The sequence below is a fragment of the Bos javanicus genome, chromosome 11 (genome assembly GCF_032452875.1).
Source record: "Bos javanicus breed banteng chromosome 11, ARS-OSU_banteng_1.0, whole genome shotgun sequence".
NCBI classification, from domain to species: Eukaryota; Metazoa; Chordata; class Mammalia; order Artiodactyla; family Bovidae; genus Bos; species Bos javanicus.
The window spans coordinates 70,246,992-70,272,150 of NC_083878.1; the positions used below are offsets into that span (position 1 = coordinate 70,246,992).

The following is a 25,159-nucleotide window of genomic DNA, read 5'->3' on the forward strand; positions in this document are numbered from 1 at the left end:
TTCACATTTTGTGAGGTATGTTATACTTTTAAAAATACTTTGAATAGTTTATTTCATTTGATCTCTACATGTGGAACTACAGTAGATTTCTTGGCAAAGAATTGTCATCAGTTGTCAGGAAGTGGGAGGAGGTAGGTGGGTCTTAGAGCAGAAGTTATAAAAAGCTTCCATTAAAAAAAAAAAAAAGGCATGTAAAGTTGTGCTCCTTTCTTAAACTAGGTTTGGATTCTCTTAGCTGAGGCTGAAATGTGCATTTCATTATTTGATTCATCAGCATCTCGAGTAGACTTGCTAAATCATAGCTCCATTCATTGGATGTGCCAGCATAATTAATTACACTGTGAATCCTCCTGACAGCATTTTCCAGGGACTGAGGGGAAAAAAAAAAAGACTAAACACAAGGAAGTAGGATAATCTGGGTCAACTTTCTGTATATTCATCATGGACTTCTTCCATGTGAGTCCTGGCTTTCTGTAATTGAGTGACACTTAGCAAGTCACCTCCTGAGTTTCCTCCCCTGTGAAAATGAGATGGGAGTAGATGATTTTTATCATTCAAGGTGGAAATGAGATGATATATTCAAATTAGATAATTTGAAGTGAGTTGAAGAGAGAAGATTCTTTATAAAGGTGTAGGCAAAGTAAGGAAACTACCAGGGATAAAGCAGTAGCCCAGGGGCCAGTAACCACTGGCCACTGCTACCCCAGTCCTGAAGGAGAAGAGGGCACTTCTAGCACTATGAGAATCCAGAGGGACAGAGTTGTGGAGAGAAGGCTGCCTTGAGAAGGGCAGTGACCACTGCTGAGGGATAGACAGGTGTGCAACACTGAAGGAAATAGAGAAGTAAATTCCCCAATGCTACTCTCCTTCTCCCTCCCTCTAATCTCCTGCGACGCTCTGCATTGGCAGAACCTAACCAGAAGACAGAATTCAAGGGGGCTGGGGATGTATTCCATGCAGCTCAGCCCCATGTAGCAGAAACCAGGGAAGAGAAGGGCAGAGAGGGGACCTAGGGGTGGGCAGGAGATGCCCAGCACTCACCTGAAGTCCACTCAATGTGAACGCACTTAATGTACATCAAACACCCTGTCCTCTTAAACATGCCTAATGAAAACATGTTAGAAGAATGTGTTGTTTTTGTTTTTTGTGTTTTTTTTTTTTTTGAGTAGAGAATGTGCTGGAAACTTAGGAGAACATGGCAAAAAGCATGGAGTCTGCCACAAAAGGAGAGCAGAATACATTTACAGAATGAATAAATACACGAAAGAAAGGAAATAGCTCTAACTGAAGTCTAACCACAAAGAACTATGACCCTCTACACATACACACACATGCACATACATACCGCGTGCACAGGCACTAACAGCCTCGAAAGGCTTTGAGCATCTCACAGTAGCATGGAATTTACTACGCAGGGAGTCACTTCTGAGATCCAAGCCTTGAGACAGAATTATTGAGGTACCTTAAAGGTTTATTGCTATCTATGTCACAAGACTGGGCAGACCTGGAATTCCAGGATTTTAGGTCCTGGAAGGACTTGAGGGAACAGCTAGTCCAACCTGCCCCCTTCCTGTTGCAGGGTAGGTTCCTGGAGCTGTAGAAGGGTCTGGCTGTCAGATACCCACCTGGATGGGGCAGAGCCTGTGTTGGAGCCATGCCCAGCCCCCTCTCCCCACCAGCCCTCTTTAGGACTCAATGTCTCACTCTAGTGTGGCAGCTCTCGTGAGTGTGGGAAAGGTTTCTGGTTAAAAATCCTTAATATCTTAAAAGATATCAGAGCTCCAAGCTTTATGGGCCTTCTAAACACCCTCTTTTTTGCCAAAATCTTTGCCAAAATCCACCTCTCATCACTATTTTCCCATAGCTTCTGCCCAAGTTGTCTTAGCTGCACTCCCCCTCACCATTAGCCAAGCCAGTGAAAGTTGCTCAGTCGTGTCCGACTCTTTGCAACCCTGTGGACTATACAGTCCATGGAATTCTCCAGGCCAGAATACTGGAGTGGGTAGCCTTTCCCTTCTCCAGGAGATCTTCCCAACCTAGGGATCGAACTGAGGTCTCCTGCATTGCAGGTGGATTCTTTTACCAGCTGAGCCCCAAGGGAAGCCTGAAGTGGACTAGTACCAGGTCTGAAAACCTAAAGGCTTAAGTTGTTCTTGATACTAATGTTACCAAAAGCCCTGCCATTTATTCAGCACTTCCTGGGCTCCAGGCTCTGATCCAGACAATCTCACATTCTTTATCTCAACTGGCCCTTCCCAGACCCATCAAGTTGGGGATTCTGCTTCTTATCTTCATTTGAGGACACTGGGACAGTTTCCCTAGATGCTGAGCAGCCTGCCTGCCAAGTCAGAGAGAGACTTAATGTATCTCACTGGACTCTCTCCATTGTCTCCCCCTGCTCTGCCAGAATCAAAGATCTTCCAGGGTAGGAAGAACCTGCTACTTCAGTGTTTGGGGACATTTTACCCTGGCAATGGCCCCACAAAGAGGGATTCTGTGGGCTCTGTCACTAAACAAACCCCAAGGGCTCTGCAGGGCACTTCTCAGGGAGCCTTGTTCAACCTCTTTACCACATGCCTGTCCTAGACCTGGGTGCTGGGATATGGAGGGAGCTAATGTTTATCCAGGATAAGTATTAGCTACTCTGTGCTCTGTGCTTCAGGTAGTCCACGTGACTTACTCTTTCCACAACCTTAGGAAATAGAAATTATTTCCATTGTACAGATGAGGAAACTGAGATTTACCAAAAGAATATAAAGAGAAGTCAGTTCTGTTTTAAAAGCAAATACTCTTTTCATTACACACTGTCCCCTCAGATAATGAGAGACAAAAGGGAAGACAGGAAAGCTTCAGAGGTCACCTGGATTGACCTGTCACCGATGTAGGGACCTCCTAAAAGGCAGCTCATTCTGCTATGGGATGACTGGAGAAAACATTCTCTGATATAATATACCTTTCTTTGGTCTTTGACTGGGTTGGGGGACAGAGTCTTAGAGTGAGGGGAGGTTAGGGCCTGGACTAGAGGATTCCCTTAGAAAACTGGAAATCCAGAGTTGTAGGAGTGAGTTACCCAGCAGAGTCATTGAAAATCTGATCAGCTATCCTTCCAGTCTTCATCCCAGTGTTGGATAAAAACCTCCAATAGGACAGGGCAGAGGACAGAGAGATGTTAATCCATACTCCTTTGCTGTTGAAGCTCAAGTAACTGTAAATCCACTTAATGCTGTTATCAACTAATCCACATCTATCTTATTACTTGAAAGCACAGCAAGAGAGATTTCATCAAAAGCTGAAATGAGATGCATGTTCTCTACTGCATTACTCCCCAACCTGTGCCAAGCCTAACAGTGAGAAAATGCGGTTGGTTTGCATGCCTAATTCTGAGTTTACCCTTGGTAGCTCTTCGGTGATCCCTGTGTTCTTTTCTAAATGCTCCCAAACCATCTGGTTGGATTAAAAGTTGGCCAGGTTTCTATGCTGGTATTCCCACTATAAAGTTAGTTTTTTCGTTCAGAACACTTACCTACATCTAATCTTCAATAGCATCTGTGTAACCAAGACAGCCTTGAGTTACCTCCATGGCTTAGATGACCACACCCTTGATGTTATATCCAGCCTCAGAAATCACCTTTAAAGATCTTTATGAACAGAAGGAAGTTCCCCCATCTGTACTCTCAGTTTTATTCTTGTTAGCAGAACCACTGGGCCAAAGTAAAGACAGGAGTTTCTGCTAAGTGCCTACTTTGTGCCAGACACTGAGCCAGGCCCTGGAGAAGCCAGAGCTGAATAGGGTGCAGGCCAGGCAAATGCCAAGTCTCATATTAAGGCCCTAATTCTTTGTGCCTCTCCTAATGCCTCTCCCACTCTTTTTAAGCAGCTCTGATCTGAACCACCAAGGACTATTGTTTCTTCTTTCCTCAAGGGCAGAATCTTTTTTATTTCTCCATGCCTCCCCAGTGGAGAGCCCCATGTCGTCTATGGAAAAAGCACTCAATGCACTCTTGTGACAAGGATAACAGTGTTGCTGATGGGTTGGGGAAAGAAGATACAACCTAAAGATAATTTAATTTCTGATTCAGAAGTAAAGGATTATAAAACACATTAACTATAATGTTGCCAATTAGTATGACTGAGTATTAAAACAGATCTTGCAATACTATAATTTGGAATGGTAACCATGGCATATTCTTCCAGTCAGGCCAAGAGTGATATTTTCCATGATTAGCTTTTGATTAATCTTTTGATTGATACTTCATTTACAGTCTATATGTTTGTTCTTAAGGATTTAATTGCTGTTATGTTAATGAATTTTTCAGCATCCAGTTCACCTTTAAGGTAATCAAATTAAGTGTGGTTAGTTAAGAGCGCTAGACTTCTATGAAAAGCGCCTGACAAAAATTTGGTTTGTTCAGGTGAGAAGGCGGCCTTCTCTGTTTCTGTACCCTCGTTTTGTTTTTCTCCCAGATTCTGGGTCCTCTGTGTCCCCTCCCATGTTCCTTCTTTCCTGCTGGCTCCAACTAATTTGCCAGTTAAAGAAGGACACATGTTGAGTGAAAGAAACACCCGGCTTCATAAACAAGCTCAGCGGCTTCCAAGAGAAAGCAGAGGGACTCATGTTCCTTGCTGAGATGCTCCTCTCCTCAATTTGTTGAATTGTTTTCCAATTTTGATGGTATAATGTTGCTCATAATCTGTGTATTCAACATGAATTTTAGAATCAGAGCTCAGCAGTCGAGTCTAGCAGATTAGGGAACTGAACTTACCTTTTCCTGACTTCTGGATAAATATGAAGAACATGTCCCATCTTAATAGTAGCATAGTGTGGTTGGGGAGTAGAAAGAATGGACTTTTGAGGTAGGTAGGCTTGGCTTTCAGCCAGTCTGGTGCAGTTCATTCATTCATTCAGGGAATACTTATTGAGCACATATTGGGAACCTGGCCCTCTTCTGGGAATTGGGAAGAAACACGGAAAGCTGCATTTCACAGGGACTCTGACCCTGCACTCTGTGTCTTGCTTGCTGTGGAAGACACTGGATATATTTCTTCAATTCTCTGAGCCTCAATCTCCTCACACACAAAATGGGAATATTAAGGATAATATTGTTCAGAGAATAAAATTATATTTATTAAGTGCTTAATAAGCAGAAGTTGCAATCCTGGGTCCATGGATCCTTAGAGAGCTGTGGATATAACTGAAATGCCTATGAACTTGGAAGGGAAAAATTACGTCTTTATTTTTAGAACTTGTGACAGAAATTTAGTGTTTCTACAATTGTGAATATAGGAGATAAATCTGCTACTACTGTAGTAGTATATGTGACTTTGTCACAAATACAAGTCTCATTACAACTGTGGCAGACATCATGAAATACTACTGAAGCTCATCACTACTTCAAATTGACAGATGTTATTAGATCTGCCATGAGATACTGTTATTAAATGTGTTAATAAAGAAGCGTACAGATTACTATATCATAACTTTTTAGATATTGATAACTATATTTCAGTTTAATTGGTTTCCTTTGTAATGCTATGTATTTTATTTTATGTGTTTGGAATTTGGAAACATTACTCTAAGAAGGGGTCCATAGTTTCATCAGACTGTCAAAGGGGTCTTTGTGAAAAGGGAAGAACATTGACTTAGATAGTGTCTACTACAGTGATTTTGAACATTGATCTGTGTCAAAATCTCTTAGAGGCTTTGTTAAAACAGAAACTGTTGTCTACTATCCCCAGATTTCTGACTCAAGACGCCTGGGGTAAGGCAAGGCTGATGTTGCACAGGGACCACATTGCGAGAGCCCTGGCCTAGCACACACTAAGAATGACATGTTTCTTCCCCACTTGACCTGGCACATGAACAATTTCAGGGCACTGGAGTGCTAGCCAATGATTCAGAGCGATACAGGAACACACCCTTTGACTCTGCTAGTCAGGCCATGCTGAGCTTTAGCCTCCTCTCTGCCCCTGGCCAAGGTCTTGTGACCCTACTCATTGTAAGCTGAGCCCTTCTTTTGCCTCTCGCTCCAATTCTGGTTTAGGCAGGGGCAATTTAAGAAGCACTGAATGTTCTGGGATTCAGCATCAACTCATACACACAGCCTCGCCAGCCCTTGTCCGTAGGGATGATACATGGCTTCTCCTTTATTCCATGGTACGTAAATTCTTGACTCATGCCCTAGCCCCTATTAGACAAGTGCCATGCCTGCCCTCGTGCTAGAGTTTGTAGTCCTAGTCTGGATAATGCAATTACTGAGTCCCTGTTACCTCCTGGAATTCCAGTCTTCCTGCATTTTTTAAGCATTGCTTTCTATTGTCTTCTTTTTAACATGTTTCTGTCTTCTGTGGGTCTGTGTCCTCTTCAGAATACCTGCATAACCAGCTATACCTTTCCTTCAGCACCTGAGACAGCTCCTCATTTTGGAATAAGCTTCCTGGCCCAGGTTCTGCCTCTTCAGTTAACCTATCCTTCTGGAGTTCATTGTGACATAAGCTATCGTGCCCCAGATAACGCATTAGCCATGCTTTGTGATTTGAGGCAATATCAAGCCCCAGAGATTAATATAACACCTTTGGAGGTGCTTATGCCTGTGGAGTATTTAGCTCAATTAATCATTTATTGAGCATCTCTTAAGTACTAGGTATCATGCCAAGCCTTGGGGTATAAATAAGAAAAACTCCAATACAGACCTTGGTTTAAGAAATGCACAGAATAATACGAAATGTAAACATATAAATAAATAATTATGGTGTCTTTTCATCTCCTTTGCATATTCATTTGCATTGTTCTGCTCTAATTAATAGTTCATCTCTAATTCTTTTTTAAGAGGAGTTTGTTTTTTCTTTCCAGTCCTAAAGATGAGTGGTTATGAACTGTCCTTTGGTAAGCTTTTAGTCCTTTGCTTTCTTCTCAGAGCTTCTATAGTCCATTCACCACCCCAGTGATCCCAGTGATCACTGCTGTTGTGTTGGGGCTAATAAAGTGATATCCCTCTCTTTTGCTCCACGAAACCAAAGTCATGTGCTTTCCCAGATGGAGGAGGACCAGGCTGTGACTAAAAGTTGCTCTACTAACTTCTAACTTCCTTGCTAAGTCTACCTGATATTCGCACTTCCAGTGCCCTCATCTCCCTTTGAAGATACACCATGATTATGGGGCTCTACTGGATCTGAAAAATCTTATGTTATGCCCGTAGACCATAGTTACTAAATGAGAGGTGGAGATCATGAGTAAATTATGAGGAAAAGAAAATTAGATGTCATTTTTTCCCCCGTCCTTTGCTTTTTCAACTAACCCCAGTGTAATTTTTGAAATAAGACCATGAAGGCTATATGGACCCTTACCAATATTATCTGACCTAAACCAACCCTACAGCTCCAATGCAATCAGTCATGCTGGGGAAACTGCTTGACACCCCCTGAACTGCTCCAATGCTGCTGTGATTAATTAGGAGAGCTGGTGGAGTCACCAGTGTTTGAATATCAGTTTAGGAAGTGACCCCAGCATTCTGCTGAATATAACAGCAGACTTATATAATAGGAAGTAGGCACCTGGTAGAGCACAGTGACAAATTATCAAGGAGCAAATAACAGGAGCTTATCGGTTGCCCGAAAAGCAGCCTATAAAGCTAAGAGAATGCAAGAAGTTTAATCATTTACATAGGTGTATATTAATAGCACTTGCTTTGTGCAGAGAACTGTCCTGGGATTACCTCGACCTGCTTGTGAGCTGATCCCCACTGCTATGAACTCTAAGTAGGACAGGCAGTGTCGAAGGCTGTTGGTGTGTCTATGTATGCACGCATGTGTGCATAACTATTATGGAAGAGTCCAAAAGAAACAAAAATAACAATCCAGGAAAAGATGCTGAGCAGAGAAGATCAAAATAACTCCAGCCACATGAGTCCCTCTTGCCTTTGAATGTGGGCTGAGATTCAGGAACAAGCCCAGGATAACACACAGCCTGTGGGGAGGGGGTCAGACACACGAGATGTGAGTGCTGGGTCCGGCTCTGTCTATGATTCTGTCTCTGTCTCATAAAATGACAGATCAGTAAACGAGCAGAAAATCCAATGAAATAATGTTTAATACCTAGTAAGGTGACTGGGACAGAGAACGCTTTGAGGAAGTGTCTCCCATCTCCTGAATCATCTACCATTATCCCCGTTTTACAGATTGGGAAACAGCTTCCAACAGGTTAAGTGAGCTGCCCAGGGTCACAGAGCTGTTAAATCTGGTGCTCTGGATGCTGTACCATGCTGTCTCTATTTCACATGTTCATGGGTTAAACCATCTAATGTCGAGTCCTTTCTTCAGCTGACCTTAGAGTTCATAAACAGCATCATTCTAATCAGAGGCAACCACCTTTCCTCAAAATCCAGGCTGGGACTTAGAAGAACACTCCTCACCTTATTTTTTTTAACCAGAATCCTGTTCCCTTAGCTTTTGATTTGGTCAGAGCCACAGACCATGTTTGGGGGCTCAGCAGTTCCCTCCCACACAGCTCCCCCAGCTCATGCTTGGCTGCTGTTCTACATACAGCAGAGAGCTGAGAGAAGCATCCAGTCAATCTCCCCCACATCTACTCTGTTTATTAATAGTTCAGTCCTTTTGGACCATGATCCCAAACTGACAATCCTGAGAAACCCAATTTTTGTCTACTTTTTTGATGACTCTGGAGTTCAGGAAGTTAAGAGTATTGCTTTTTAATTAATTCTACCTTCTAGGAGCTCGAAAAGCATAGTGCTGCTAACAGTGACCCCCTCTAACTCTTCTGGAAAATGGATATGGACCTGTTTGTTGGTGTTGTTTTGGGTCATTATTTTTCTCTTAAAACTCTACTTTAGAAAAACTTGCATTTTTGAAATGGCTGTCATTTAATTCCATAGGCAGTTGATTTAAGCTTCATTTTTTTTCCATTAAGTGAAAATTAAATTAAGCTCATTATTGTATTAGACAGGCATTGATTGTACTCACTTTGGTTTTAATTAAATGCTACTATTCATTATTTTCTCCTGTGTAGTGCTTTTAATTTTCTTTGGTATATAATTTGGGGTAACAATATCAGTAAATTATCCCTCATAAATAATATTCAAAGAGAAAGACGAACAAAGCACACTGTGAAGCAATTTGAAGGTATTTGCTTATTGTTTTTAATTTACTGGTAGGATATTTATCAAGGGATATTTTTCCATGTTGCTCCTTCGTGATAAAATGGGGCATGCTCATATCTCTCTTAAGCAGCTCTGACTTTTGCAGTTAATGGCTGACTTCAAGACATCATTGATCTTAAAAATGTGCTGACTTTATGTGCAACACTGAAGATATGGTCCAGGGGGTAGATGTTTGAATTTAAGTCTAAGAACATTATCAGAAAGGTTCAGAAAAATGTCCAGAGAAGCTTATTTATCTATAGTTTTTTCTAAAACATTTGTCAGGCACTTATTTCATGCTAAACAGTCTCCTGGGGTCCTGGTAATATATGGCATGATAGAAGACCACAGACCTTGTCCTTCTGGTACTTGTATTCTAAAGGGTAGGAGACAACATAATATGCACTGACTCCAACCCTCCAAGAAGACAGGACTCCCATTAACCTCCTGACAAAGCCTGGGCCATTCTCCTCAAGTCTAGACTTTGAGCAAGATCATGTGTTTTGCACTATCCTCCACTAAATATTTTATAATGAAAAGCACAGAACAGCTTAGCTGAGCTCCAAAGGACAGACAGATACCACCTCTCAAATCCAGATCAGAAGTAGAAAACAGAGTGACTAGATCAAGCTGCTGCAGGTGTCCAGGGTTCTGGGTGGAGAAGCAGTCCATTCAGCTAGGAGTTTGGTCACTACTGGTAAGCAGTTCTCAGGGCGACCACCAGGATGTGAGTTCAGCAGTCAGTGCTTACAGCTGGGGTTGACAATGGGATAAGCTTCCCCAGGCATACAGGGAGCCTAGACTAGTGTTTTTAGCAAGCTGTAGTCCTATGGACAATGTCTTCTGACGTGAAATTGAACCAAATTGTCAGTGGTTGGATCTGATTCTGGCCTTTATAGAGTTGCAAGTGCAATGCAAACAGCTACACAAGGAGGGGTGAGCCTGGCTGGGAGGAGGAAGACTTGTAAACAAACAAACCACTCCAGATGAGCTTAGCTTCAAGTCAAAGTTCCGAAATGTGAAATCATGCCAAGAAGACAGCCTAAAATCAATGATCAGGATATGAATGCTCTTCAGATGAAAAGAAATTTATGTACCAGTCTGAACTGGTTTTAATATGAGTACATTTAGTATATATTCAAATAGATACATAAAGGGAACTTCTGTTTAAAACGTTAGGAACCAAAAGTTATGAAAAAAACCAGGCTGACATGAAATGAAAACAGGGAGATATGAAAAGGAACCAATTTTAAATATTAGAAATAAAAAGTCATTAAAAATAGAATAAAAATAAAATTTTAAGTAAAATTTAACAGCTTTGTAGATAAGATAAACTCTGGAGTGGTCTTCTTCCAATGGAAAATTAGTGGAATTTATGATTACATTCAAAAATTCACCCAGAATACAGCAGAGAGAGACAAAGAGATTTTCTCAAGTCTTTGAAAAGCAGTTAAAGATATGGAAGACAGAGAGGGTCTTACATAGTCAAACAGGTGTCAGGAGAGAGTAGAGGAAATAGAGGAGAATCAATACTTGGAAAAATATTATAAGAATTTTACAGACATGAAGAAAGGCAGAATTATTTAGATAAAAAGTCCACTCCAAGTATGTAGCACAATTAAGGAATATATATACACCTATATGTTCAAATTATCAAGGACAATAAAGAGAAAAACCTTTAAAAATTAGTAGAATATCCTTAATGAAGCATAAGTGACATGTAACATTATATTTATTTCAGGAATATAACATAATGATTCAATATTTGTATACATTGTCCAAGTAGAATATTTTTAAAGGGATTAGCTACAATCAGAGTATCAGACTTCTCACCCAGGACTGATGCCATAGAAATCATGTACTCTGATCACAGTGCAGTTAAATTAAAAGTAAATATAATAATAAAAGATAGTTAAAAGCAATACCAAATATGTTTGAAAACATAAACATGTCAAAAATGACCCATAGATTAAAGAGACAACCACATTGGAAATGACTAAATATATAGGAATGAAAGACAGTACTAAGGAAAATTGGTAAAATGCAACTACAGTGAATTTTGAGGTCAAATTTATAACATTATGTACATTTTCCAAAAAAATTTATAATATTCAACTCAATAAGACACAAATATAAAACCTAATAAAACAGAAAATATAAGAAAAAAGATAATAGTGGTTAACAAAGCGGGTTCTTTGAAAAACAAAATGAACAAATCAAGCAAAAGAGAAAAAGAAAAATCAGACAATAGCTACAGATAAAGTAGAACTTTTTTTAAATAAATGAATTCAATAAACAATTTTATGTTAATAAATTTGAAAACTCAGATGAAACACAGTTTTCTGGAAACAGATAAATTGCCAACATTGACTCAAAAAGAAATAGAAACTCCAAATAAACTGATATAAACAAATGAATATTATTTCATCAAATATTATTTCACTATTAAAAAAGTGAATCAATAATCAGTTCCTTGAACACCCCCCAAAGATGCAAGATCCAGATGATTTTAGGAAAACCTTTCTAACTCCCCAGAAACAGATAAATAAACCTAATGGTTTACAAAATATTTCAAAGAATAGGAAAAAAAGTAATACTACCACTCATTTAATACAACCAGCATACTCTTGATAACAAAACTAACACTAAAGGAACACTTCAGAGGAATCTCATTTAATACCATAGTGAAAGTTGCCCAGTCGTGTCCAACTCTTAGCAATCCCATGGACTGGTCCACGGAAATCTCCAGGCCAGAAAACTGGAGTGGGTAGCCTTTCCCTTCTCCAGGGGATCTTCCCAACCTAGGGATCGAACCCAGTGTCTCCTACACTGTAGGTGGATTCTTTACCAGCTGAGCTACCAGGGAAGCCCCCTTAATAAGGCCTAAATAAAATACAAGCAACCAAATCCATCAGTATATTTCTAAAGTATACATACCATAACCCATTATGATTTGTCCCCAGAATGCAGAGATGGATCAATAGCAGAAAACCTATTAAATAGACAAAATCATTTTATCTACCTATGTAATTACCCACCTATGTAATAATAATATAAAAACATTCGTGAAATTAAAAAGTACCAAATTCAAGATAATGACTACATCTATGAAGAGAGGGAAAAAATGGGATTCAGGAGGATAAATAGAGGGGCTTTGTAATAAAATATGTATTATTACATTAGACAAAACCTAAATCAAAATGGTGAAAAGCTAATGATTTGATGAAGCCGAGTTGGGTGCATGGGTGTTACTTAAATTATTCTTTAAGGGTTTCCATGTGTCAAAAATATTTCACAATTTAAAGTAAAATATTACTTAGAGATCTGTCTTCAGCTCAGTTCAGTTCAGTTGCTCAGTCATGTCCGACTCCTTGCGATCCCATGGACTACAGCACACCAGGCATCACTTGTCTTGGGGCTTCTCAAGCTTGGATGTGCATGTAAATCATATGAGAATCTTATTAAACTTCAGGTGCCCAGTGGGTAGGTTCCTGGACTGGGGCCTGAGATTCTGTAATTCTAAAAAGTTCCCAGGTGATATTGATGCTATTGGTACATGAATACCCTTTGGGTAGAAAGAGTAGTTCTCAAACCTGGACATACATAGAGTTGGATGGGGAGCTTCAAAGAGAACCTAACGTTTATGCCCCAGCCCCAGCCCCAGGGATTCTGATTCAGTTGGCTTGGGGTGGTAATGCCTAGACAATGGTACTTTGAGAAAGCTTCTAAGTGATCCTAGCATGCAAACGTGGTTTAATTGAATGCAGCTCATTTTGTAGCTAAGGAAACTGACTCAGGAGAGGCGGAACACATCGCACAGATTGCTGGCCACTAGATTCTACTTTTGCAATTCCCACTCCAGTTCTCTTTCCAGGAACAAAAATTTTGCTTCAATCTCTTCCAAGTTTCTGCCCTTCAGGTTTTCAGGTGCCTGTTGCTCATTCCCTCTTAGCACAATTCCTGGGTGCATGAGTGCTCAGTTGTGTCTGACTCTTGGCAACCCCATGGACTGTAGCCCACCAGACTTGTTGGCATTTCCTACTCCAGGGTATCTTCCCAACCCAGGGATGGAACCCATGTCTCCTGCATCTCCTGCATTGACATGCAGATTCTTTACCACTGTTCCACCTGGGAAGCCCAATAACTGGGTACGATAGTCATAAAGCAAGACAGGCTGCCAGTGGCATTCTTCAGCTACCTCCCTTCCCATCCACTGCCCCCTCCAGGCATAAAAGGAAACACTCTTGGGGAAGTTCTTGCCTTGGATTTGAGTAAGTGACATCATGAAAGAGTGAAGAACTTTCTTCTCCCAAGTTTTTCTGTTTTTGTTTTGTTTTGCTTTTTTCCTCTTGCACAGCACTCTCCTGCTCTCTCATCAGCTGAAGTGAACAACACTGCAGTCATTCCACTGCACCAGTAACATTTATGTCCAAAGCACCTACGAGATCCATGGGTGTATCCTATGCCTTAGTGCATGACCTCATGTCACACCATGAGCTCAACACAGTTTCAAAATGTTAGGTGAACTTTTCCCAAATGTTCCCAGCTTTCATTCTTTTCTTCTAGCCTTAATCTCTATTTTTCCTTACTAATCCACCCTGATTTGATAACCCCTCCTCAGATGTACACATTGACAGTATTCACCCTCACTTCTCCTTGACCTTAAACAAGTAGGATGTATGCCTGGACTTCAACTCCACCTTCAGATACAAAATACTTAGAACTATAGACTATTAGAGTTTAGAAACTAGAAAATCTTGCAAATTAAAAACCTTAGCTATGGGGTAACTTACTCCTACTCATGGCATGCTGTCCAGTGGTATATCTCATACTGAACAGCTGTATCCTACACCTTGGAAAGCAATACCTTTCCAAGCCCAGAGAGAGCCTTATGGTTCCAACACTAATGGAGTTTTCATTTCTAATATTGGTCTGATACCAGAACTGTCTCAGGGGAAAAAGGTAATGACTGGTTAGAATTCACCCAGGGGTTACGCTAAAGGTTTATAGTTTGTCCATTTGAGATCTATGGTCATAGATACAAGGGAAAGGCACAGTTGGCTTAATTAGGGTTTCTAACAGGCCCACTGAACTGACCATATTCTTTCTTCTAAAGCAAATAGTCTGTGGGGCAATTACTTTTTTTTTGCATGTGTGTGAGAATTGAGGTTTAAGAGCTTTTGAAAATCAGTGCATAAGTCATTCTGTTGCTGGGTCTTAAATAGTACCTTGACCCTCTTTCCTGAATAAAAAGTAACCACTGTATCAATAGTCCTTCCTTTTACTTATCACTTTCCTGGGCAGGAAAGCTATGAACCATGTAAAGAGAAAAATGACAGCTGCAGAGAGGAGTCCCAAAAAACTGTATTTAAGATATACAAAAAAGAAAACTTTAGACTCAAAATTATTAAAAATGAAAAGACTTAGAGAGTATGAGTCCAACATCATTGAAGAAATTGAAGCCTAAAGAAGTAGCCTTGCCAAAATCAGAGACTGTAGAAAACTAAAGAAAGACAGGGACCTAGGGTCTGGCAGACACAGAATCAGTTAAGATGGGCCTTTATTTATGTATGTTAACAAAATAGTATACATAAATTGATTCTAGTAAAATCAAATTATAAGCAAAGTTTATTATAGGAGCTTGTAGTTTATAGGAGTCCTATGATAAAGAATGCAAAACAATTTTTCCCTTCCCCATTGCTCTTTTATTTTTAATCTGGGTTTGTCCACAGGAGAGTTGCTTAAAGCCCAATATATTGGCAAGTTAATGAGTTCTTACTGTTGAGTTTGTTTTCTTACTAAGATGAAAATGATGAAATGGTAAAATAGTTAAAGCGATGAACTACAGGTCAGAAATCCAAATTCTAGTCCTGCTCTACCCCTAACAAGTTATGTGGGCTTGGATGCGTCACTGAACCTCCATATGCAGCTATTTCCTCACCAGCTGTTCTAGAATAATCTCTAATATTTTCCTTCCCTTAATCTGATGCCCATCCTCAGGCACGATTCCCAGTAGAAGAATACACTCAGTTGCTGCATGCAGTAACTCAAAGGACCACATTCAGTCTTTTTCCTGGTTTAAGATTTCGATCAATGTGTGATCCTTGATCACCAGCAGCAAAGCATCACCTGGGAGTTCATTAGAAATGCAGAATCTCAGGCCTCACCCAGACCTGCCAAATCGCAATCTGCATTCTAACAAGATCTCTAGAAGATTCATATGCACATGGAGAAGCACTGGCTTAGGATACCTTGTCCAGCTTCCCAAATGATAACTGGCTTTTCCTGGACCTTCCTCAGTGCCCACTTTAGCATCACCTATGTGTTGACCTGCCTGTGGTGCTCTAGCTGACCTAGCAACCCCCAGTCTGCTCCCTTCCCTCTGTCTCACAGACCTCTCCTCCAGGCTGGTGTGTGAAATAAGTGAGTCGATTGACAGACAACAGCAAGGTCAACATGTCCCTGGGGCAGGGGGACAACAAAAAAGCAGAGACAAGAAATATAAACAGACAACTTGGAACCACTGAGTTCAGAGATAAACAGTCCCAGACAACTCAAGCAACTCTGAAAAATACTTACAATATAAGCTATATGTATTTAAGGAGTTGTTAGACAAGGTTTTCTAGGTCAAGAATAAAAAGCACAATAGACAAATAAAAGAAAAATAAGAATATGAATAGGCAGTTCACAAAATAGAAATAGAATGGTCAGTAAATCCATGAAACTATGCTCAACCTCAGGGAATTCAAATTAAAGCAACAGGATACCATTTCAGCATCTCTCCAAATGGAAACAATATGCCTGTTATTCTTTTTTAAAATAATACTTTGCTTTTAATTATGAAATATTACAGAAATACAGAAAATAATATAACAAACGCCCGTGTACCCACTGCTTAGAATGGATATTAACATTTTGCCCTATATACTTTCCTCCTCCTTTTTAATTGATAAAGATAAACTAAAGCATCACTCCACTCTCTTTTACCTCCTCCATCACTCTCCTGAAGTTGCTGGGTGTTATTCCATGTGTGACTTGGTACTTTTTCTACATATGAGTGTGTCCAAAGTCAATGCATATTCTGTTCTGATGACACTATATATCTTTCAGAACTTGTATTTCTTCACTCCACATTGGGGGATTTTTCTGTGTTGATATATAGGGAGTTTGTTCATTCTTTTTAAGCTGTTTTTAGCATTTAATTGAATGAATACAACAGTGAGTCACAGGTTAAAGGAATGAAAACAGAAAAACTTAACAAATTCTAATGCTTTATCTAGTATATTTTAGGTCTGATATAGAAATTCTGTACCAGATTCCAAGAATCGTATGCTCCTTTTTCTGGTCTAAACTTGTGTTTTCCACCCCTGACTTGAATGAATGCTCTCTCCTACATTTTCCTAACTTCTTCCAAGGCCACTTCCAGAACAGAATTACTCATGTCTCTTGGTGATGTCAGAAGGACAGAGAACCAGCAACCCCTGGGGCTCACAGTCCCAGGGGTCAAGCTGCCTCATGGCACCCTGTTTTACCCTGTGGTCTGCAATCTAAGTGTCCATGACTGGGAAAGGCTCAGCTCCCTTCACCCAGTGATACATGGAAAAAATGCAAATACTTTATCACTACAATTTATCCTAAAGGAGATTTGCAAAGCCGCACGCCTGAGATTTATGGTATGACATCCAGAGATTTCATGTACTGTATTTCTCATTTATGGGCCTCAATTTAGTTAAGAGAAAAGAAGCTATCTAGAGCAAAAACACCCTGAAGCTTTGGTTAAATGGGATATTTAATTAATTCCAAAATCACCACATGGATAAAAAGTGAGTTTCAGATCCATGTGTTCAAGCATCCCCTAGCCTTCTTATTAGCTCCCTCGTAGGTCTTGGTGACCAAGCGGTGCTCCCAGAAACCTATCCTTGTGACCTCAAATCCTACAGCACTCTCAGGCAGGCCTGGAGCCTAGAAAGCTCAGGGTGGAAACTTTCCCCTAAGTAACCAGGTTGTGTGGGTTGATTTGCATATGCAAAGCTTGTTCGTCGGTCTGTAGAAGCCTGGAGAGCACAGAAGTCCTTTACTTCAAAGCTCTCCTATAAAAGCACACAGTAAGGAGTAGTGGAAAGAAAGCGGCGACCATCAGGGAAATAAGTCCTCCACCTGCCCCGGCTGTTTCCAGGTGCATACGCAGCAGACCGCACCCTCCCACCTTTCTTGGAAGGAGCTTGTGTGACTTGAGGCAGACAATGGATGTGAGGGCTGTTTGAGGCTACAGTGCCCTTTATACAAGATAAGGTCATGCTAGTCAGTCATGTCCACAGAACAGGATGGTTTGTTGATTGACCCTAAAAGGAAGTTACAGAAGGGAAAGGTAGACCACATTTATTCATATGATCATGTTTTATATGTATGAACATATTTATGTTCACATGTATGTTTATATTCATATTTGTGATTTTGTTAATATTCATATTTCTATTTATTTGATGGGGAGCCAAAAGCAGGGAGCCTGGGGGGAACTCTCGGAAGCTGAAAGCGAGGCAGTCTCTTCATTTCTGATGGATGGAAAAGCATACACCACGTGGGGCAGTGCTTTGCACAGCTTATCAATATTGAGCTCAGACTTGGGAAAATAGCCTTTTTTCTTTTTTGTTTAAATCAATGTGTTATCTGCTAGCAAAAGATCTTGACTCGCCTTGCCTCTATGCTCTCACATGGCACCTCCAAGTGAGGACCCGTGCTGTCAGATTCTAAGTCACACTCAGAAGAAGCTCACATTTCCTGACCACTGACTTCGTGCTGGCTGGGTGAGCACTCTGCCCTAAGTCCCCGCCTTTCTCAGTGCCCCTCACTGTACTGGGACCCTGCTTTCCTTTGCATCTCTCCACACTCCCAATGTTTGCCATCCCTGCTGGTAGCATCTATCACCCTCTGAACCGCTGTCTCCCAGAGCAAAAGAGCTGGAAATTTCAAGATGTTACCCCAGTTGTTACCCTCTTTTGTCTATGACCTTCAGAATCTGGAAACCATTCTATGTTATTAAGAATCATATAATGTCTCTGATGAAGCAGCCTGAACCTGAGGGTAGGAACTTACTGACTTTCTTCGCTGGGAAGAGAAATGAAGTGAAGTGAAAGTCGCTCAGTTGTGTCCAACTCTGTGACCCCACAGAATATATAGTCCATGGAATTCTCCAGACCAAAATACTGGAGTGGGTAGCCAATTGCTTCTCCAGGGGATCTTCCTAACCCAGGGATCGAACCCAGGTCTCCCACATTGCAGGTGGATTCTTTATCCCACATTGAAGCTGCAGGTGCAGCTGAGCCACCAGGGAAGCCCTTAGCTGGGAAGGAAAATATCAATCATCAATTGAATACACATTGTGTACTAGGCACTCTCCTAGGCAATTTCATAGTTTCCCTCTTAAAGCCTCACCACAACTAGAGAGGCAAGTATTGTAGTTTACTTTATAACACAGAATCTCAGAAAGGTGAATATTGTGTCCCAGACCACACAGCTGGTAAGTAAGAGAGCAGCTTTCTGTGTTGTGTGGTGCACCTCTGGCCTGTGGGATAAGGTGGTACTAAGCATGTTGATTTTTGTTTAGTCTCTCAGTTGTGTTCAACCCTTTTGCCACCCAATGGACCATAGCCCATGAGGCTCCTCTGTCCGTGGGATTTCCCAGGCAAGAATACTGGAATGAGTTGTCATTTCCTCCTCCAGGGGGTCTTCTAGACTCAGGAATTGAACCTGTATCTCCTGCATTGGCAGGCTGATTCTTTCCCACTGAGCCATCAGGGAAGCCCAAGCATGTTGGTATGGGCATATAATTTCTAGGCCCCCTGGTTCATTCTGATCTCTGTAAGCTATTCAGACCTTCTATGCCAGGCGTCATTTCCCTATTCCTCTTCAGTTAACCCAAACCTAACCTAGCCAGCACTGCTCAGCTCAGCTCTGTCTGATGGCACACCTCTTCCTGTAGATCTACAGCCTTTCTAGCCTGATGTCCCACTCTATACCGTATCCTCCACCGATCAAATGGTAAATGGGAATCCCACCTCCCCATGATCCAGTCAAGTCCCTGAAGGTATAGTGCAGGGCCCAGAACAGCCATCTGGGGTCCCTCTGTGTGGCTGGAATTCCATTATTAACATTCCATTATTTGGCTTCAGAATTTATCATTGCGAATTGGGGAGGTAATAATGCACTAAGCCTTATTAGGCATTTATATCATTCTTTGATTTCACTTTATGAAGGCAGTTTTGATAAGAAGAGAATATTAATAAGCCCACTGAAGTTGCTCAAGGACAATTAAGAAAAGCGATTGAGAAGAAGATTAGGTGGGAGAGGGATGACAGGAGACTAAGATAACCTCACTCCCCTGCCAAGTTTGCCTAAGGGCCAGATAGTTGTTGGCTGATCAGTCAAGGATTCTGGAATGGGAGAAGTAGAATTCTTAGGGATCATCTACGCCTGTTACCAGTAATTACAAAAAAAAAAAGAAGCTAAGGTCCAACAGAAGTAGCGGTCATCTTTTGAAAACACACATCTGACTGTGCCACTGGCACTCTGCAAGCCATTCAGCTGTCGGCCACAGCAGCCAGGTTTGGATAGAAACAGACTTCAGGAAGGACACACGTCTATTGGCATATGCAGATTTTGACTTCTCTTCAGTATATAATTACTTGGTGCCTAGTATATTCCAGCCCCTTTAGGAACCAAGTGAAGTGTAATTTCCTCACTGATTTCTTCATTGCTCCCAGTCTAATTATTCCTCCCATGCAGAACCCCTGTGCTGTTCCTCGATAGAACTTGTCACCATTTGTAATGAAACATTTATTGGTGTGTTTATTCACTTAAAAGCTGCCCCTCCCGCCCCGACTAAACTTTAAATTCCACGAATCTGGGCGTGTTCAACAGAGTGAAGTGAGTTGGTTGTCCAGTGCAGAGTAGACATTCAATACTTATTAAAGCAATAAATGAATGAACGAAATGTGCTAGGGGCTGGGGATATAGCAAATGATAAGACTGATATGGATTCCACCCTCACAGAACCTACTCAGGGCAGGAAGGGGAGAGAAAGGAGACAGTTATCAAGGGGGCAGAACTATGATGCTGATGCTCATTTCCAGGGGAATGGGTGGGGGCACCATCCTGGCTCTGCTCTATCCCTTTCCCATCTACTCTTGAAACTGATGAGAATGCAAGTGAGTCAGAGTGTGGTGCACAGTGACTGCTCTAATGAAAAACAACTATAAAAAGGCATGTCAGTCAGTATTGAGGAATCATTATTAAGGAATTACTAGCAATGCATCTCAACTAATTTCTACATGCAAAACTACAGTGAAAAAGGCTGAGGATGAGATCCAAGTTCTTTCTGGAAGAGGGGCTCTTTTGCAGCCTGTCTGACCTGTCTCTAGGGACTTCCCTGCTGGCTCAGATGGTAAAGCATCTGCCTACAATGCGGGAGACCCTGGTTTGATCCCTGCATCAGGAAGATCCCCTGGAGAAGGAAATGGCAACCCACTCCAGTAGTCTTGCCTGGAAAATCCCATGGACGGAGAAGCGTGGTAGGCTACAGTCCATGGAGTTGCAAAGAGTCGGACACGCCTGAGCCACTTCACTTTGCTTTCACTTTCGTTGACCTGTCTCTTCTCTCCTCTCACCTCCTTCCCCTGAGTGCCTACACATACCCTGAGTCCCAGCCCACACCATGTTTTCCCGCCCCTTGCTGTACTCCCCCTCAGGTAAGCACCCCTTCCTCTACCTGAAAAGCCTTCCTGACTGCCTGGGCCTCCAACTCCCTCTCTCTTCTGTGCTCCTCCCCACTTTCTGCCTCTTCCACCACGGCCTTGGTCATGAGCTATATGTGCATTCATGTGTGCTAAGTCGCTTCAGTCGTGTCTGACGCTTTGCAACACTATGGACTGTAGCCCTCCAGGCTCCTCTGTCCATGCGATTCTCCAGGCAAGAATACTGGAGTGGGTTGCCATGCCCTCCTCCAGGGGATTTTCCTGACCCAGGGATCAAACTCCTGCACTGGCAGGCGGGTTCTTTACCACTAGTGCCCCCTGGGAAGGCCCATGAGCTATATCCCTAAATAAGTGCATTAGTTACTTCTCTATAGTGGGATTAAGTCTGGTTTTTATTTCCTCCTGGATACTTCCAGATATTTTCCATTTTTTCTACAACGTATCTTTCCTACAATTATTTTTTTTATAAATGGAGGAAAAAACTGCTGGTATTTTTTAAAGATTGTTGTTATTTTATGTCTGTCACTTCTGCAATATCATCAAGGCCAGAAATCAGGTCTTTTTGTTTTGTTTTCAAAGCTTAGAACCTATTGTGTGCTCATTATATGTCAGATGGATGGATGGATGGATGGATGGAGAGAAGAGGGCAGCAACTGAGTTGGCAACTAAAGACATGAATCTGAACCTCAGGTTAATCAAGAAAGTGAATAACAAATCCCATTGGTGTCAGCATCATAAATTAATAGATCATTCCCAGGGAGTCTCGTGACCGTTTCCCAGAGCAAGTGCTGGTGGGCTTGCAGCTCCCTGGGCTCTCTGGTCTGCTGTGCCCACCCTGTCTGTCTGAAGTTACCCTATGTGGCACAACTGAGACTCCCCTTTCATTGCAGTTGTGGAACTTGATGTCACCAGTCGCATTGCCACCTGTCTGGGATTTTATAGACATCCTTTCTCTGTTTATTGTGATGGCAGTTTGCACAGCTTCTCTTCAGGCACTCAGAGTCTTTCAAGCATGAAGCTCCTGGAGATGAATGAGCCTTTATCGGGGCTCAGTGCTGTTTACTCAGTGGGAGCTAGCTGTGCCCTCGGCACAGCTTAAATTTTCAGCCAGAATTCTCAAACCTTTAACTGAGAGGCCAGGGCCAAGTGGAGACTGGCTTCAGGGATTGCCAGTATCTCCACAGAGCCGGCCGGGATTCAGCCACTCGCTAATGGGAGGGAGTGAGGATGGCGACATCTGCCTCATGTCATCTCGTGCAGCTAACCTGAGATGCCCCGAATGTTCACCCGTGTGAGGGCTTGGAGGAGGGAAGCCCTGCAGAGTAGGGAGGGCATCTGGGATATGCTGGAAGGAAAAGCAGATTCTACCACCTACAAAGTATGTGGCCTTGGGCAGGGCCTTTCACCTCTCTGAGCCTATTTCCTCATCAGTCAAATGGGAATGGTGTGAGCTGAGATCACGTGGAGCACGAGGAGACATGCAGAAAGGAAAGCTCTCCTCTTTCATTGTTGCCTTTGGATTCCCCATGGCCCCGTTGTCCTCTGAAATGTGCCTCTTGTCCAGCAAGGAAGGGATTCCTCCAGGACCGGCGGCTCATCTGCCAGCTGCCTGGCTCACTGCTCTCCACTCGCCTCGCTCACTGCTGCTCCAGAAGGCGAGGTGAACCATTGGAGGGAGGGTTGATGCTGAGAGGGGGAGATGGGAGAGGATATCAGATTAGACAGAGGAGCCGAGGCAGCTTCTTCTGCAGGAACTTCAAGGGTCCCCTAAGGTCTCCCTTCAAAGTGACACCAAAGCCTGGACGCTGACAAGTGGCAGGAGTGGCAGACGGGCCTGACTGGCAGAGCACTTTGAGTAGATAATTAGTTCAGGCTTTTGTGCTCCTCTGTCTTTGCCTTTCAACTTGATCTATGAATCACTCCTCCCCACACCCATCTTTCTCCTCCCGCCCTGACTGACTTTTATTCCTCTAGAAGACCAGCCTAAACTAAACTTCCCCAAATCCAACAGAATAAGAAATGAATTCAGGAGTAAGTTTGTATGCTGCAATGCCATCTTGTGAAAGAGAGCGTATTTCTGAGTTCACAAATTTTTTTTTCCCCCAGAGGCAAAATATTCAGGTATTGCTGTCGCAGAGTTGGTTACACAGTGGTAACTGAAATTCTGTACGTGAGGCTTGTGTGGTGCCCACTTCTTGGGCGTTTGGGAAAAGAAACGCAGTTCTTCTGAAGAACAGAAAGTCATCATTGTTGCCATCAGCATTCCCAGCTACCACTTATGTTTTTTCTTCTTTTTATTCTTTGAATGTTTTAAATGAAATACGATATACATACACTAAAAACCATATATGAATGCATGAATTTTTACAAAATGTAATTATATTTTTTAATGAATAATTACCACACATTTCCCAGCACGTGAGAAGCCTCCCTATGCCTCTTCTAGTCATTACAGATTATTTAGGCTTCTTTCCCTATAGATTAGGTTTTCCTGCTTTTAAAATATATATAATTTTATATGAATGAGCATATGAATAGTAGTAACTGTTTTTTGTCTGTGAGTGATTTCCATTTAGTTGTATGTACTAATTCAATTTTCATTGTGTAATAATATTCCATTTTATCAATGTGTACCAGTTTATCCAGTGAATTAGATTGTACATGTACAGGGCTTTTATTGCACATATGTATACATTTCATTTTGGATATTTACTAGGAGGGTCAAAAGCGTGTGTTCATTTAGCCTTAGAAGATATTGCTAAGCATTTTGCCAAAGTTGTGATACCAATTTACACTCCCTCCAGCAATATATGAGACTTCCAGCTGCTCCATATTCTCAACTTGGTAGGGTCTGGTTTTTGTTTATTTTGTTCTGTTCTCTTTGTCCTTAGCCATTCCGCTGGGTGAAGTAGTATTTCATTGTTGTTTAAATTTGCAATTCTTTGATGCTTTTCATATGCTTATTGAACCTCTGCAAATCTTTTGCTCTTTTTGATGTTCTTATACTGTAGATTTTGTTTTCTTATTTATATTAGGAGTTCCTTCTATATTTTGAACAGAAGTCCTTTTTAAGATGTATGCCTTATGGATATTTCTCATATTTTCTCCCAGTTCGTGACTTGCCTTTCCAATTAGTTAACAATGTCTTCTAATGAGAAGAAGTCTTAAGTTTTTGTGAACTCCCACTTACCAATTTGGAATTATGATTAGTGCTTTTTAGGTCCTGTTGAAGACTTCTTTACCTATGCCAATGTCATGTTTAATATTCTCCTGTGTTATCTTCTAGAAGCTGTGTTGTTTTGCCTTTCATATTTTAGGATTATAATTTATTTAAGTGGATTTTTATGTATGGCATGAAGTAGAGATGCAAACTTGCTTTTTCATAGTCCGTTAATCCAGCACTATTTGTTGAAAAGATTATCTTCTTGTCATTGCATGTCAATGGCATCTTTGTTATAAATGAGGTGATTATAGGTTTGTTCCTGAACTCTATTCTCTTCAGTTGGTAGCTATGTGTCCATCTTTGTGTCAGTACCATTTCATTTTCATTCATGTAGCTTTATAAAATCTGTCTTTATATATGGTATTCTAAGTGCTCCAACTTTGTTCTTCTTAAAGATTGTCTTTGCCATGCTTCTGTTCAGTTCAGTCGCTCAGTTGTGTCCAACTCTTTGCGACTCCATGAACTGCAGCACACCAGGCCTCCCTGTCCATCACCAACTCCTGGAGTTTACTCAAACTCATGTCCAGTGAGTCGGTGGTGCTATCCAACCATCTCATCCTCTGTTGTTCCCTTCTCCTCCTGCCTTCAATCGTTCCCAGCATCAAGATCTTTTCAAATGAGTCAGCTCTTCCCATCAGGTGGCCAAAATATTGGAGTTTCAGCTTCAACTTCAGTCTTTCCAATGAATATTCAACACTGATCTCCTTTAGGATGGACTGGTTGTATCTCCTTGCAGTCCAAGGGACTCTCAAGAGTCTTCTCCAACACCACAGTTCAAAAGCATCAATTCTTCAGTGCTCAGCTTTCTTTATAGTCCAACTCTCACATTCATACCTGACTACTGGAAAAACCATAGCTTTGACTAGATGGACCTTTGCTGTCAAAGTAATGTCTCTGCTTTTTAATATGCTATCTAGGTTGGTCATAACTTTTCTTCCAAGAAGCAAGCATCTTTTAATTTCATGGGTGCAGTCACCATCTGCAGTTGATTTTGGAGCCCCCAAAAATACAGTCTATCTCTGTTTCCATTGTTT

At 41.5% G+C, this 25,159-nt stretch overlaps 1 protein-coding gene across 1 annotated transcript in view; it reads left to right on the forward strand.

Moving 5' to 3' along the window:
* ALK (ALK receptor tyrosine kinase) overlaps positions 1-25,159 on the forward strand; it is a 734,697-nt gene that overhangs the window by 440,846 nt on the left and 268,692 nt on the right. The window lies entirely within an intron of this gene.